The following is a 15,528-nucleotide window of genomic DNA, read 5'->3' on the forward strand; positions in this document are numbered from 1 at the left end:
GGTTAAAAAATTAAAATTAACACGAGACATGGGCACATCGACCGAATCGATGTCACCGAACGCTAAAGTAACGACCGTACCTGCTTCAGACGCACCCACTCCGACTCTGTCTGTTTCCCCGGAACCAGTCATCGCTAATAAAATTACAATATCTGAAACATCAACAACAACAACAACAACAACAACAAACACGAGCAACGAAATCGCAATATTCCCTTCGGATTTGACTCCTATTCAGCCGGTTTCTAGCCTAAAGGGAAAACAGGCGGTGGAGACGGTAAGAAAAGAGGAAGTACATATTAAAAAGAATGTCGTCGTTCTCGATTCTTATCGTCCGACACCTAGAAGAAGAATTTTGAAACCAAGCAGACGCATCGTTAGGAAACTATTCGACGATGTATCCGCCGATCTACCGGTGCCGGTTGAAAAAACAACAACAACAACAACAACAACAACAACAACAACAGTTTCCGTTCCGTTGATAGTGGAACCGACAAAAAGATATTCGTTGGCAGGACCGGTATTAAATTTACGGTATTACAGGACTAATATGTACACAAATTTTCAAAGAAAATAAAATAAATAGATTACAGTTACACGTAATAGTTTTAATTTAATTTAAATTAATTTAATTTAATTTAATTTAATTTAATTTAATTTAATTTAATTTAATTTAATTTAATTTAATTTAATTTAATTTAATTTAATTTAATTTAATAATAATAATATTAATGAATAATAAATTTTCATATGTAGGTGTCGGTCGAATGTGAGCACAGACGGGCGTAAAAGCAAACGCAAACGTACAGGGACAAAATGGGAGATGGTTTATATTTAATAAGAGTCTCTAGCAGTCGACGCTGGGCGGCGGCCGTATGTGGACGTGCGGACGCGCGAGAGATCTGTCTGTCCGTCTACCTACTAACTGAAATCGATATTCGTCGATTTGCAACGGGATGCTTTCGCTTGAAACCCGTTCGGAAACTGACAAAATTAATAATCGATAATTGACAATTGACTGTAATTATAAATAAATAATCTCAAAATGTTGAAATTGAATTAAGAAACGGTCATCCGAGTTCACCCATTCTCTCACTCACTCGCTCACTCACACACTCATTCATTCATACATTCATTCATCCATCCATTCATTCATTGACATACTCACACAAACCATTTGTGTTGTTGTTGTTTAGGTATAAAAACGTGATGGAGACGAATGTAAATGTTATTTAGACGAATTTTTCGACAAAAAATGGAAGTATGACGCGCATCCACCATTTATCGACTTTTTATATTTTTTTTGTTAATAAAATATTTCTAAAAATTACATCAATTAAGAAAAATACAAGGAGAAATCAGCAAAAAGGCAACAGCACGCGGTATTCCCAAGCGGTCACCCATCCAAGTACTAACCGCGCCCGACGTTGCTTGACTTCAGTGATTGGACGAGAACTGGTATTTTCAACGTGGTATGGCCGTTGCCGACAGTTTTTCATTCTCAAATTGTTCAAGAGCAACGCATATTATCGGTTGGACGTCAATTTTAAGGTTATCAGGATGATTTCAGAGGACCATAAAGTGTGCAGGGTTTTAGTCAGTTTGTCGTAAGTATAATAATTAAAATAAATTATTGTTTTCATTATTATTCATATTGTTGTTATTTTTATTGTTCTTCTTCTTTTTACTATTATTATTATTATTTAATTACTATTATTATTATTTAATTATTATAATTATTATTATTATTATTATTTAATTATTATTATTTCATTATTATTATTATTATTATTATTATTATTATTATTATTATTATTATTATTATTATTATTATTATTATTATTATTATTATTATTATTATTATTATTATTATTATTATTTAATTATTCTTATTACTATTGTTGTTGTTATTATTGTTATTGACATTATTATTAATGACATTAATATTTTCATTATTGTTTTTATTGTTGTTAGTTTCAATAAATTTTCGTCGGTACGTGTGTATCCTCGATTACCTGTTTGCTCAATGAAGCATTCATGCGTAAAAATCTACCTGAAACTGTAACTGCTCACCTATAAATAACGTTCATTACTGCCGTTGATCAGTATATTAGGTATCGTTCAACCATGCCGTTCGTTACGTCGCTATTCCATTACTGCAAAACCATTTTCTTTTTCTATCCGACCGTCTGTGACGATAATGTCGATAACGTCGATAGGAAATCAACTAAACGCACCAGAGAGAATTATAGAGACGACGACGATGTCAATTTTACAAACAGCGGTGTGGTTAAAAAATTAAAATTAACACGAGACATGGGCACATCGACCGAATCGATGTCACCGAACGCTAAAGTAACGACCGTACCTGCTTCAGACGCACCCACTCCGACTCTGTCTGTTTCCCCGGAACCAGTCATCGCTAATAAAATTACGATATCTGAAACAACAACAACAACAACAACAACAACAACAAACACGAGCAACGAAATCGCAATATTCCCTTCGGATTTGACTCCTATTCAGCCGGTTTCTAGCCTAAAGGGAAAACAGGCGGTGGAGACGGTAAGAAAAGAGGAAGTACATATTAAAAAGATTGTCGTCGTTCTCGATTCTTATCGTCCGACACCTAGAAGAAGAATTTTGAAACCAAGCAGACGCATCGTTAGGAAACTATTCGACGATGTATCCGCCGATCTACCGGTGCCGGTTGAAAAAACAACAACAACAACAACAACAACAACAACAACAACAGTTTCCGTTCCGTTGATAGTGGAACCGACAAAAAGATATTCGTTGGCAGGACCGGTATTAAATTTACGGTATTACAGGACTAATATGTACACAAATTTTCAAAGAAAATAAAATAAATAGATTACAGTTACACGTAATAGTTTTAATTTAATTTAATTTAATTTAATTTAATTTAATTTAATTTAATTTAATTTAATTTAATTTAATTTAATTTAATTTAATTTAATTTAATAATAATAATATTAATGAATAATAAATTTTCATATGTAGGTGTCGGTCGAATGTGAGCACAGACGGGCGTAAAAGCAAACGCAAACGTACAGGGACAAAATGGGAGATAGTTTATATTTAATAAGAGTCTCTAGCAGTCGACGCTGGGCGGCGGCCGTATGTGGACGTGCGGACGCGCGAGAGATCTGTCTGTCCGTCTACCTACTAACTGAAATCGATATTCGTCGATTTGCAACGGGATGCTTTCGCTTGAAACCCGTTCGGAAACTGACAAAATTAATAATCGATAATTGACAATTGACTGTAATTATAAATAAATAATCTCAAAATGTTGAAATTGAATTAAGAAACGGTCATCCGAGTTCACCCATTCTCTCACTCACTCGCTCACTCACACACTCATTCATTCATACATTCATTCATCCATCCATTCATTCATTGACATACTCACACAAACCATTTGTGTTGTTGTTGTTTAGGTATAAAAACGTGATGGAGACGAATGTAAATGTTATTTAGACGAATTTTTCGACAAAAAATGGAAGTATGACGCGCATCCACCATTTATCGACTTTTTATATTTTTTTTGTTAATAAAATATTTCTAAAAATTACATCAATTAAGAAAAATACAAGGAGAAATCAGCAAAAAGGCAACAGCACGCGGTATTCCCAAGCGGTCACCCATCCAAGTACTAACCGCGCCCGACGTTGCTTGACTTCAGTGATTGGACGAGAACTGGTATTTTCAACGTGGTATGGCCGTTGCCGACAGTTTTTCATTCTCAAATTGTTCAAGAGCAACGCATATTATCGGTTGGACGTCAATTTTAAGGTTATCAGGATGATTTCAGAGGACCATAAAGTGTGCAGGGTTTTAGTCAGTTTGTCGTAAGTATAATAATTAAAATAAATTATTGTTTTCATTATTATTCATATTGTTGTTATTTTTATTGTTCTTCTTCTTTTTACTATTATTATTATTATTTAATTACTATTATTATTATTTAATTATTATAATTATTATTATTATTATTATTTAATTATTATTATTTCATTATTATTATTATTATTATTATTATTATTATTATTATTATTATTATTATTATTATTATTATTATTATTATTATTATTATTATTATTATTATTTAATTATTCTTATTACTATTGTTGTTGTTATTATTGTTATTGACATTATTATTAATGACATTAATATTTTCATTATTGTTTTTATTGTTGTTAGTTTCAATAAATTTTCGTCGGTACGTGTGTATCCTCGATTACCTGTTTGCTCAATGAAGCATTCATGCGTAAAAATCTACCTGAAACTGTAACTGCTCACCTATAAATAACGTTCATTACTGCCGTTGATCAGTATATTAGGTATCGTTCAACCATGCCGTTCGTTACGTCGCTATTCCATTACTGCAAAACCATTTTCTTTTTCTATCCGACCGTCTGTGACGATAATGTCGATAACGTCGATAGGAAATCAACTAAACGCACCAGAGAGAATTATAGAGACGACGACGATGTCAATTTTACAAACAGCGGTGTGGTTAAAAAATTAAAATTAACACGAGACATGGGCACATCGACCGAATCGATGTCACCGAACGCTAAAGTAACGACCGTACCTGCTTCAGACGCACCCACTCCGACTCTGTCTGTTTCCCCGGAACCAGTCATCGCTAATAAAATTACGATATCTGAAACAACAACAACAACAACAACAACAACAACAAACACGAGCAACGAAATCGCAATATTCCCTTCGGATTTGTCTCCTATTCAGCCGGTTTCTAGCCTAAAGGGAAAACAGGCGGTGGAGACGGTAAGAAAAGAGGAAGTACATATTAAAAAGATTGTCGTCGTTCTCGATTCTTATCGTCCGACACCTAGAAGAAGAATTTTGAAACCAAGCAGACGCATCGTTAGGAAACTATTCGACGATGTATCCGCCGATCTACCGGTGCCGGTTGAAAAAACAACAACAACAACAACAACAACAACAACAACAGTTTCCGTTCCGTTGATAGTGGAACCGACAAAAAGATATTCGTTGGCAGGACCGGTATTAAATTTACGGTATTACAGGACTAATATGTACACAAATTTTCAAAGAAAATAAAATAAATAGATTACAGTTACACGTAATAGTTTTAATTTAATTTAATTTAATTTAATTTAATTTAATTTAATTTAATTTAATTTAATAATAATAATATTAATGAATAATAAATTTTCATATGTAGGTGTCGGTCGAATGTGAGCACAGACGGGCGTAAAAGCAAACGCAAACGTACAGGGACAAAATGGGAGATAGTTTATATTTAATAAGAGTCTCTAGCAGTCGACGCTGGGCGGCGGCCGTATGTGGACGTGCGGACGCGCGAGAGATCTGTCTGTCCGTCTACCTACTAACTGAAATCGATATTCGTCGATTTGCAACGGGATGCTTTCGCTTGAAACCCGTTCGGAAACTGACAAAATTAATAATCGATAATTGACAATTGACTGTAATTATAAATAAATAATCTCAAAATGTTGAAATTGAATTAAGAAACGGTCATCCGAGTTCACCCATTCTCTCACTCACTCGCTCACTCACACACTCATTCATTCATACATTCATTCATCCATCCATTCATTCATTGACATACTCACACAAACCATTTGTGTTGTTGTTGTTTAGGTATAAAAACGTGATGGAGACGAATGTAAATGTTATTTAGACGAATTTTTCGACAAAAAATGGAAGTATGACGCGCATCCACCATTTATCGACTTTTTATATTTTTTTTGTTAATAAAATATTTCTAAAAATTACATCAATTAAGAAAAATACAAGGAGAAATCAGCAAAAAGGCAACAGCACGCGGTATTCCCAAGCGGTCACCCATCCAAGTACTAACCGCGCCCGACGTTGCTTGACTTCAGTGATCGGACGAGAACTGGTATTTTCAACGTGGTATGGCCGTTGCCGACAGTTTTTCATTCTCAAATTGTTCAAGAGCAACGCATATTATCGGTTGGACGTCAATTTTAAGGTTATCAGGATGATTTCAGAGGACCATAAAGTGTGCAGGGTTTTAGTCAGTTTGTCGTAAGTATAATAATTAAAATAAATTATTGTTTTCATTATTATTCATATTGTTGTTATTTTTATTGTTCTTCTTCTTTTTACTATTATTATTATTTAATTATTTTAATTATTATTATTATTATTATTTAATTATTATTATTTCATTATTATTATTATTATTATTATTATTATTATTATTATTATTATTATTATTATTATTATTATTATTATTATTATTATTTAATTATTCTTATTACTATTGTTGTTGTTATTATTGTTATTGACATTATTATTAATGACATTAATATTTTCATTATTGTTTTTATTGTTGTTAGTTTCAATAAATTTTCGTCGGTACGTGTGTATCCTCGATTACCTGTTTGCTCAATGAAGCATTCATGCGTAAAAATCTACCTGAAACTGTAACTGCTCACCTATAAATAACGTTCATTACTGCCGTTGATCAGTATATTAGGTATCGTTCAACCATGCCGTTCGTTACGTCGCTATTCCATTACTGCAAAACCATTTTCTTTTTCTATCCGACCGTCTGTGACGATAATGTCGATAACGTCGATAGGAAATCAACTAAACGCACCAGAGAGAATTATAGAGACGACGACGATGTCAATTTTACAAACAGCGGTGTGGTTAAAAAATTAAAATTAACACGAGACATGGGCACATCGACCGAATCGATGTCACCGAACGCTAAAGTAACGACCGTACCTGCTTCAGACGCACCCACTCCGACTCTGTCTGTTTCCCCGGAACCAGTCATCGCTAATAAAATTACGATATCTGAAACAACAACAACAACAACAACAACAACAACAACAAACACGAGCAACGAAATCGCAATATTCCCTTCGGATTTGACTCCTATTCAGCCGGTTTCTAGCCTAAAGGGAAAACAGGCGGTGGAGACGGTAAGAAAAGAGGAAGTACATATTAAAAAGATTGTCGTCGTTCTCGATTCTTATCGTCCGACACCTAGAAGAAGAATTTTGAAACCAAGCAGACGCATCGTTAGGAAACTATTCGACGATGTATCCGCCGATCTACCGGTGCCGGTTGAAAAAACAACAACAACAACAACAACAACAACAACAACAACAACAACAACAACAACAGTTTCCGTTCCGTTGATAGTGGAACCGACAAAAAGATATTCGTTGGCAGGACCGGTATTAAATTTACGGTATTACAGGACTAATATGTACACAAATTTTCAAAGAAAATAAAATAAATAGATTACAGTTACACGTAATAGTTTTAATTTAATTTAAATTAATTTAATTTAATTTAATTTAATTTAATTTAATTTAATTTAATTTAATTTAATTTAATTTAATTTAATTTAATTTAATTTAATTTAATTTAATTTAATTTAATTTAATTTAATTTAATTTAATTTAATTTAATTTAATTTAATTTAATTTAATTTAATTTAATTTAATTTAATTTAATTTAATTTAATTTAATTTAATTTAATTTAATTTAATTTAATTTAATAATAATAATATTAATGAATAATAAATTTTCATATGTAGGTGTCGGTCGAATGTGAGCACAGACGGGCGTAAAAGCAAACGCAAACGTACAGGGACAAAATGGGAGATAGTTTATATTTAATAAGAGTCTCTAGCAGTCGACGCTGGGCGGCGGCCGTATGTGGACGTGCGGACGCGCGAGAGATCTGTCTGTCCGTCTACCTACTAACTGAAATCGATATTCGTCGATTTGCAACGGGATGCTTTCGCTTGAAACCCGTTCGGAAACTGACAAAATTAATAATCGATAATTGACAATTGACTGTAATTATAAATAAATAATCTCAAAATGTTGAAATTGAATTAAGAAACGGTCATCCGAGTTCACCCATTCTCTCACTCACTCGCTCACTCACACACTCATTCATTCATACATTCATTCATCCATCCATTCATTCATTGACATACTCACACAAACCATTTGTGTTGTTGTTGTTTAGGTATAAAAACGTGATGGAGACGAATGTAAATGTTATTTAGACGAATTTTTCGACAAAAAATGGAAGTATGACGCGCATCCACCATTTATCGACTTTTTATATTTTTTTTGTTAATAAAATATTTCTAAAAATTACATCAATTAAGAAAAATACAAGGAGAAATCAGCAAAAAGGCAACAGCACGCGGTATTCCCAAGCGGTCACCCATCCAAGTACTAACCGCGCCCGACGTTGCTTGACTTCAGTGATTGGACGAGAACTGGTATTTTCAACGTGGTATGGCCGTTGCCGACAGTTTTTCATTCTCAAATTGTTCAAGAGCAACGCATATTATCGGTTGGACGTCAATTTTAAGGTTATCAGGATGATTTCAGAGGACCATAAAGTGTGCAGGGTTTTAGTCAGTTTGTCGTAAGTATAATAATTAAAATAAATTATTGTTTTCATTATTATTCATATTGTTGTTATTTTTATTGTTCTTCTTCTTTTTACTATTATTATTATTATTTAATTACTATTATTATTATTTAATTATTATAATTATTATTATTATTATTATTTAATTATTATTATTTCATTATTATTATTATTATTATTATTATTATTATTATTATTATTATTATTATTATTATTATTATTATTATTATTATTATTATTATTTAATTATTCTTATTACTATTGTTGTTGTTATTATTGTTATTGACATTATTATTAATGACATTAATATTTTCATTATTGTTTTTATTGTTGTTAGTTTCAATAAATTTTCGTCGGTACGTGTGTATCCTCGATTACCTGTTTGCTCAATGAAGCATTCATGCGTAAAAATCTACCTGAAACTGTAACTGCTCACCTATAAATAACGTTCATTACTGCCGTTGATCAGTATATTAGGTATCGTTCAACCATGCCGTTCGTTACGTCGCTATTCCATTACTGCAAAACCATTTTCTTTTTCTATCCGACCGTCTGTGACGATAATGTCGATAACGTCGATAGGAAATCAACTAAACGCACCAGAGAGAATTATAGAGACGACGACGATGTCAATTTTACAAACAGCGGTGTGGTTAAAAAATTAAAATTAACACGAGACATGGGCACATCGACCGAATCGATGTCACCGAACGCTAAAGTAACGACCGTACCTGCTTCAGACGCACCCACTCCGACTCTGTCTGTTTCCCCGGAACCAGTCATCGCTAATAAAATTACGATATCTGAAACAACAACAACAACAACAACAACAACAACAACAAACACGAGCAACGAAATCGCAATATTCCCTTCGGATTTGACTCCTATTCAGCCGGTTTCTAGCCTAAAGGGAAAACAGGCGGTGGAGACGGTAAGAAAAGAGGAAGTACATATTAAAAAGATTGTCGTCGTTCTCGATTCTTATCGTCCGACACCTAGAAGAAGAATTTTGAAACCAAGCAGACGCATCGTTAGGAAACTATTCGACGATGTATCCGCCGATCTACCGGTGCCGGTTGAAAAAACAACAACAACAACAACAACAACAACAACAACAGTTTCCGTTCCGTTGATAGTGGAACCGACAAAAAGATATTCGTTGGCAGGACCGGTATTAAATTTACGGTATTACAGGACTAATATGTACACAAATTTTCAAAGAAAATAAAATAAATAGATTACAGTTACACGTAATAGTTTTAATTTAATTTAATTTAATTTAATTTAATTTAATTTAATTTAATTTAATTTAATAATAATAATATTAATGAATAATAAATTTTCATATGTAGGTGTCGGTCGAATGTGAGCACAGACGGGCGTAAAAGCAAACGCAAACGTACAGGGACAAAATGGGAGATAGTTTATATTTAATAAGAGTCTCTAGCAGTCGACGCTGGGCGGCGGCCGTATGTGGACGTGCGGACGCGCGAGAGATCTGTCTGTCCGTCTACCTACTAACTGAAATCGATATTCGTCGATTTGCAACGGGATGCTTTCGCTTGAAACCCGTTCGGAAACTGACAAAATTAATAATCGATAATTGACAATTGACTGTAATTATAAATAAATAATCTCAAAATGTTGAAATTGAATTAAGAAACGGTCATCCGAGTTCACCCATTCTCTCACTCACTCGCTCACTCACACACTCATTCATTCATACATTCATTCATCCATCCATTCATTCATTGACATACTCACACAAACCATTTGTGTTGTTGTTGTTTAGGTATAAAAACGTGATGGAGACGAATGTAAATGTTATTTAGACGAATTTTTCGACAAAAAATGGAAGTATGACGCGCATCCACCATTTATCGACTTTTTATATTTTTTTTGTTAATAAAATATTTCTAAAAATTACATCAATTAAGAAAAATACAAGGAGAAATCAGCAAAAAGGCAACAGCACGCGGTATTCCCAAGCGGTCACCCATCCAAGTACTAACCGCGCCCGACGTTGCTTGACTTCAGTGATCGGACGAGAACTGGTATTTTCAACGTGGTATGGCCGTTGCCGACAGTTTTTCATTCTCAAATTGTTCAAGAGCAACGCATATTATCGGTTGGACGTCAATTTTAAGGTTATCAGGATGATTTCAGAGGACCATAAAGTGTGCAGGGTTTTAGTCAGTTTGTCGTAAGTATAATAATTAAAATAAATTATTGTTTTCATTATTATTCATATTGTTGTTATTTTTATTGTTCTTCTTCTTTTTACTATTATTATTATTATTTAATTACTATTATTATTATTTAATTATTATAATTATTATTATTATTATTATTTAATTATTATTATTTCATTATTATTATTATTATTATTATTATTATTATTATTATTATTATTATTATTATTTAATTATTCTTATTACTATTGTTGTTGTTATTATTGTTATTGACATTATTATTAATGACATTAATATTTTCATTATTGTTTTTATTGTTGTTAGTTTCAATAAATTTTCGTCGGTACGTGTGTATCCTCGATTACCTGTTTGCTCAATGAAGCATTCATGCGTAAAAATCTACCTGAAACTGTAACTGCTCACCTATAAATAACGTTCATTACTGCCGTTGATCAGTATATTAGGTATCGTTCAACCATGCCGTTCGTTACGTCGCTATTCCATTACTGCAAAACCATTTTCTTTTTCTATCCGACCGTCTGTGACGATAATGTCGATAACGTCGATAGGAAATCAACTAAACGCACCAGAGAGAATTATAGAGACGACGACGATGTCAATTTTACAAACAGCGGTGTGGTTAAAAAATTAAAATTAACACGAGACATGGGCACATCGACCGAATCGATGTCACCGAACGCTAAAGTAACGACCGCACCTGCTTCAGACGCACCCACTCCGACTCTGTCTGTTTCCCCGGAACCAGTCATCGCTAATAAAATTACAATATCTGAAACATCAACAACAACAACAACAACAACAACAAACACGAGCAACGAAATCGCAATATTCCCTTCGGATTTGACTCCTATTCAGCCGGTTTCTAGCCTAAAGGGAAAACAGGCGGTGGAGACGGTAAGAAAAGAGGAAGTACATATTAAAAAGAATGTTGTCGTTCTCGATTCTTATCGTCCGACACCTAGAAGAAGAATTTTGAAACCAAGCAGACGCATCGTTAGGAAACTATTCGACGATGTATCCGCCGATCTACCGGTGCCGGTTGAAAAAACAACAACAACAACAACAACAACAACAACAGTTTCCGTTCCGTTGATAGTGGAACCGACAAAAAGATATTCGTTGGCAGGACCGGTATTAAATTTACGGTATTACAGGACTAATATGTACACAAATTTTCAAAGAAAATAAAATAAATAGATTACAGTTACACGTAATAGTTTTAATTTAATTTAAATTAATTTAATTTAATTTAATTTAATTTAATTTAATTTAATTTAATTTAATTTAATTTAATTTAATTTAATTTAATTTAATTTAATTTAATTTAATTTAATTTAATTTAATTTAATTTAATTTAATTTAATTTAATTTAATTTAATTTAATTTAATTTAATTTAATTTAATTTAATTTAATTTAATTTAATTTAATTTAATTTAATTTAATTTAATTTAATTTAATTTAATTTAATTTAATTTAATTTAATTTAATTTAATTTAATTTAATTTAATTTAATTTAATTTAATTTAATTTAATTTAATTTAATTTAATTTAATTTAATTTAATTTAATTTAATTTAATTTAATTTAATTTAATTTAATTTAATTTAATAATAATAATATTAATGAATAATAAATTTTCATATGTAGGTGTCGGTCGAATGTGAGCACAGACGGGCGTAAAAGCAAACGCAAACGTACACGGACAAAATGGGAGATAGTTTATATTTAATAAGAGTCTCTAGCAGTCGACGCTGGGCGGCGGCCGTATGTGGACGTGCGGACGCGCGAGAGATCTGTCTGTCCGTCTACCTACTAACTGAAATCGATATTCGTCGATTTGCAACGGGATGCTTTCGCTTGAAACCCGTTCGGAAACTGACAAAATTAATAATCGATAATTGACAATTGACTGTAATTATAAATAAATAATCTCAAAATGTTGAAATTGAATTAAGAAACGGTCATCCGAGTTCACCCATTCTCTCACTCACTCGCTCACTCACACACTCATTCATTCATACATTCATTCATCCATCCATTCATTCATTGACATACTCACACAAACCATTTGTGTTGTTGTTGTTTAGGTATAAAAACGTGACGGAGACGAATGTAAATGTTATTTAGACGAATTTTTCGACAAAAAATGGAAGTATGACGCGCATCCACCATTTATCGACTTTTTATATTTTTTTTGTTAATAAAATATTTCTAAAAATTACATCAACTAAGAAAAATACAAGGAGAAATCAGCAAAAAGGCAACAGCACGCGGTATTCCCAAGCGGTCACCCATCCAAGTACTAACCGCGCCCGACGTTGCTTGACTTCAGTGATCGGACGAGAACTGGTATTTTCAACGTGGTATGGCCGTTGCCGACAGTTTTTCGTTCTCAAATTGTTCAAGAGCAACGCATATTATCGGTTGGACGTCAATTTTAAGGTTATCAGGATGATTTCAGAGGACCATAAAGTGTGCAGGATTTTAGTCAGTTTGTCGTAAGTATAATAATTAAAATAAATTATTGTTTTCATTATTATTCATATTGTTGTTATTTTTATTGTTCTTCTTCTTTTTACTATTATTATTATTATTTAATTACTATTATTATTATTTAATTATTATTATTTCATTATTATTATTATTATTATTATTATTATTATTATTTAATTATTCTTATTACTATTGTTGTTGTTATTATTGTTATTGACATTATTATTAATGACATTAATATTTTCATTATTGTTTTTATTGTTGTTAGTTTCAATAAATGTTCGTCGGTACGTGTGTATCCTCGATTACCTGTTTGCTCAATGAAGCATTCATGCGTAAAAATCTACCTGAAACTGTAACTGCTCACCTATAAATAACGTTCATTACTGCCGTTGATCAGTATATTAGGTATCGTTCAACCATGCCGTTCGTTACGTCGCTATTCCATTACTGCAAAACCATTTTCTTTTTCTATCCGACCGTCTGTGACGATAATGTCGATAACGTCGATAGGAAATCAACTAAACGCACCAGAGAGAATTATAGAGACGACGACGATGTCAATTTTACAAACAGCGGTGTGGTTAAAAAATTAAAATTAACACGAGACATGGGCACATCGACCGAATCGATGTCACCGAACGCTAAAGTAACGACCGTACCTGCTTCAGACGCACCCACTCCGACTCTGTCTGTTTCCCCGGAACCAGTCATCGCTAATAAAATTACAATATCTGAAACATCAACAACAACAACAACAACAACAACAAACACGAGCAACGAAATCGCAATATTCCCTTCGGATTTGACTCCTATTCAGCCGGTTTCTAGCCTAAAGGGAAAACAGGCGGTGGAGACGGTAAGAAAAGAGGAAGTACATATTAAAAAGATTGTCGTCGTTCTCGATTCTTATCGTCCGACACCTAGAAGAAGAATTTTGAAACCAAGCAGACGCATCGTTAGGAAACTATTCGACGATGTATCCGCCGATCTACCGGTGCCGGTTGAAAAAACAACAACAACAACAACAACAACAACAACAGTTTCCGTTCCGTTGATAGTGGAACCGACAAAAAGATATTCGTTGGCAGGACCGGTATTAAATTTACGGTATTACAGGACTAATATGTACACAAATTTTCAAAGAAAATAAAATAAATAGATTACAGTTACACGTAATAGTTTTAATTTAATTTAATTTAATTTAATTTAATTTAATTTAATTTAATTTAATTTAATTTAATTTAATTTAATTTAATTTAATAATAATAATATTAATGAATAATAAATTTTCATATGTAGGTGTCGGTCGAATGTGAGCACAGACGGGCGTAAAAGCAAACGCAAACGTACAGGGACAAAATGGGAGATAGTTTATATTTAATAAGAGTCTCTAGCAGTCGACGCTGGGCGGCGGCCGTATGTGGACGTGCGGACGCGCGAGAGATCTGTCTGTCCGTCTACCTACTAACTGAAATCGATATTCGTCGATTTGCAACGGGATGCTTTCGCTTGAAACCCGTTCGGAAACTGACAAAATTAATAATCGATAATTGACAATTGACTGTAATTATAAATAAATAATCTCAAAATGTTGAAATTGAATTAAGAAACGGTCATCCGAGTTCACCCATTCTCTCACTCACTCGCTCACTCACACACTCATTCATTCATACATTCATTCATCCATCCATTCATTCATTGACATACTCACACAAACCATTTGTGTTGTTGTTGTTTAGGTATAAAAACGTGATGGAGACGAATGTAAATGTTATTTAGACGAATTTTTCGACAAAAAATGGAAGTATGACGCGCATCCACCATTTATCGACTTTTTATATTTTTTTTGTTAATAAAATATTTCTAAAAATTACATCAATTAAGAAAAATACAAGGAGAAATCAGCAAAAAGGCAACAGCACGCGGTATTCCCAAGCGGTCACCCATCCAAGTACTAACCGCGCCCGACGTTGCTTGACTTCAGTGATTGGACGAGAACTGGTATTTTCAACGTGGTATGGCCGTTGCCGACAGTTTTTCATTCTCAAATTGTTCAAGAGCAACGCATATTATCGGTTGGACGTCAATTTTAAGGTTATCAGGATGATTTCAGAGGACCATAAAGTGTGCAGGGTTTTAGTCAGTTTGTCGTAAGTATAATAATTAAAATAAATTATTGTTTTCATTATTATTCATATTGTTGTTATTTTTATTGTTCTTCTTCTTTTTACTATTATTATTATTATTTAATTACTATTATTATTATTTAATTATTATAATTATTATTATTATTATTATTTAATTATTATTATTTCATTATTATTATTATTATTATTATTA

At 32.7% G+C, this 15,528-nt stretch overlaps 7 non-coding genes across 7 annotated transcripts; all 7 read right to left on the reverse strand.

The window, feature by feature from the left end:
- Nucleotides 1–1,367: 1,367 nt before the first annotated feature.
- Nucleotides 1,368–1,486, reverse strand: LOC126266097 (5S ribosomal RNA). The gene has a single exon (XR_007548572.1). It is a non-coding gene; the product is annotated as a 5S ribosomal RNA (ribosomal RNA).
- A 2,149-nt stretch (nucleotides 1,487–3,635) lies between these two features.
- On the reverse strand, nucleotides 3,636–3,754 carry LOC126266098 (5S ribosomal RNA). Its single transcript, XR_007548573.1, has one exon. It is a non-coding gene; the product is annotated as a 5S ribosomal RNA (ribosomal RNA).
- Nucleotides 3,755–5,850: 2,096 nt separating this feature from the next.
- Nucleotides 5,851–5,969, reverse strand: LOC126266141 (5S ribosomal RNA). Its single transcript, XR_007548615.1, has one exon. It is a non-coding gene; the product is annotated as a 5S ribosomal RNA (ribosomal RNA).
- A 2,264-nt stretch (nucleotides 5,970–8,233) lies between these two features.
- LOC126266099 (5S ribosomal RNA) lies at nucleotides 8,234–8,352 on the reverse strand. Its single transcript, XR_007548574.1, has one exon. It is a non-coding gene; the product is annotated as a 5S ribosomal RNA (ribosomal RNA).
- Nucleotides 8,353–10,442: 2,090 nt separating this feature from the next.
- Nucleotides 10,443–10,561, reverse strand: LOC126266143 (5S ribosomal RNA). Its single transcript, XR_007548617.1, has one exon. It is a non-coding gene; the product is annotated as a 5S ribosomal RNA (ribosomal RNA).
- Nucleotides 10,562–12,950: 2,389 nt separating this feature from the next.
- On the reverse strand, nucleotides 12,951–13,069 carry LOC126266144 (5S ribosomal RNA). The gene has a single exon (XR_007548618.1). It is a non-coding gene; the product is annotated as a 5S ribosomal RNA (ribosomal RNA).
- A 2,029-nt stretch (nucleotides 13,070–15,098) lies between these two features.
- On the reverse strand, nucleotides 15,099–15,217 carry LOC126266100 (5S ribosomal RNA). Its single transcript, XR_007548575.1, has one exon. It is a non-coding gene; the product is annotated as a 5S ribosomal RNA (ribosomal RNA).
- Between the last annotated feature and the right edge of the window lie 311 nt (nucleotides 15,218–15,528).

The sequence above is a fragment of the Aethina tumida genome, chromosome 6, assembly GCF_024364675.1.
Source record: "Aethina tumida isolate Nest 87 chromosome 6, icAetTumi1.1, whole genome shotgun sequence".
NCBI lineage: Eukaryota > Metazoa > Arthropoda > Insecta > Coleoptera > Nitidulidae > Aethina > Aethina tumida.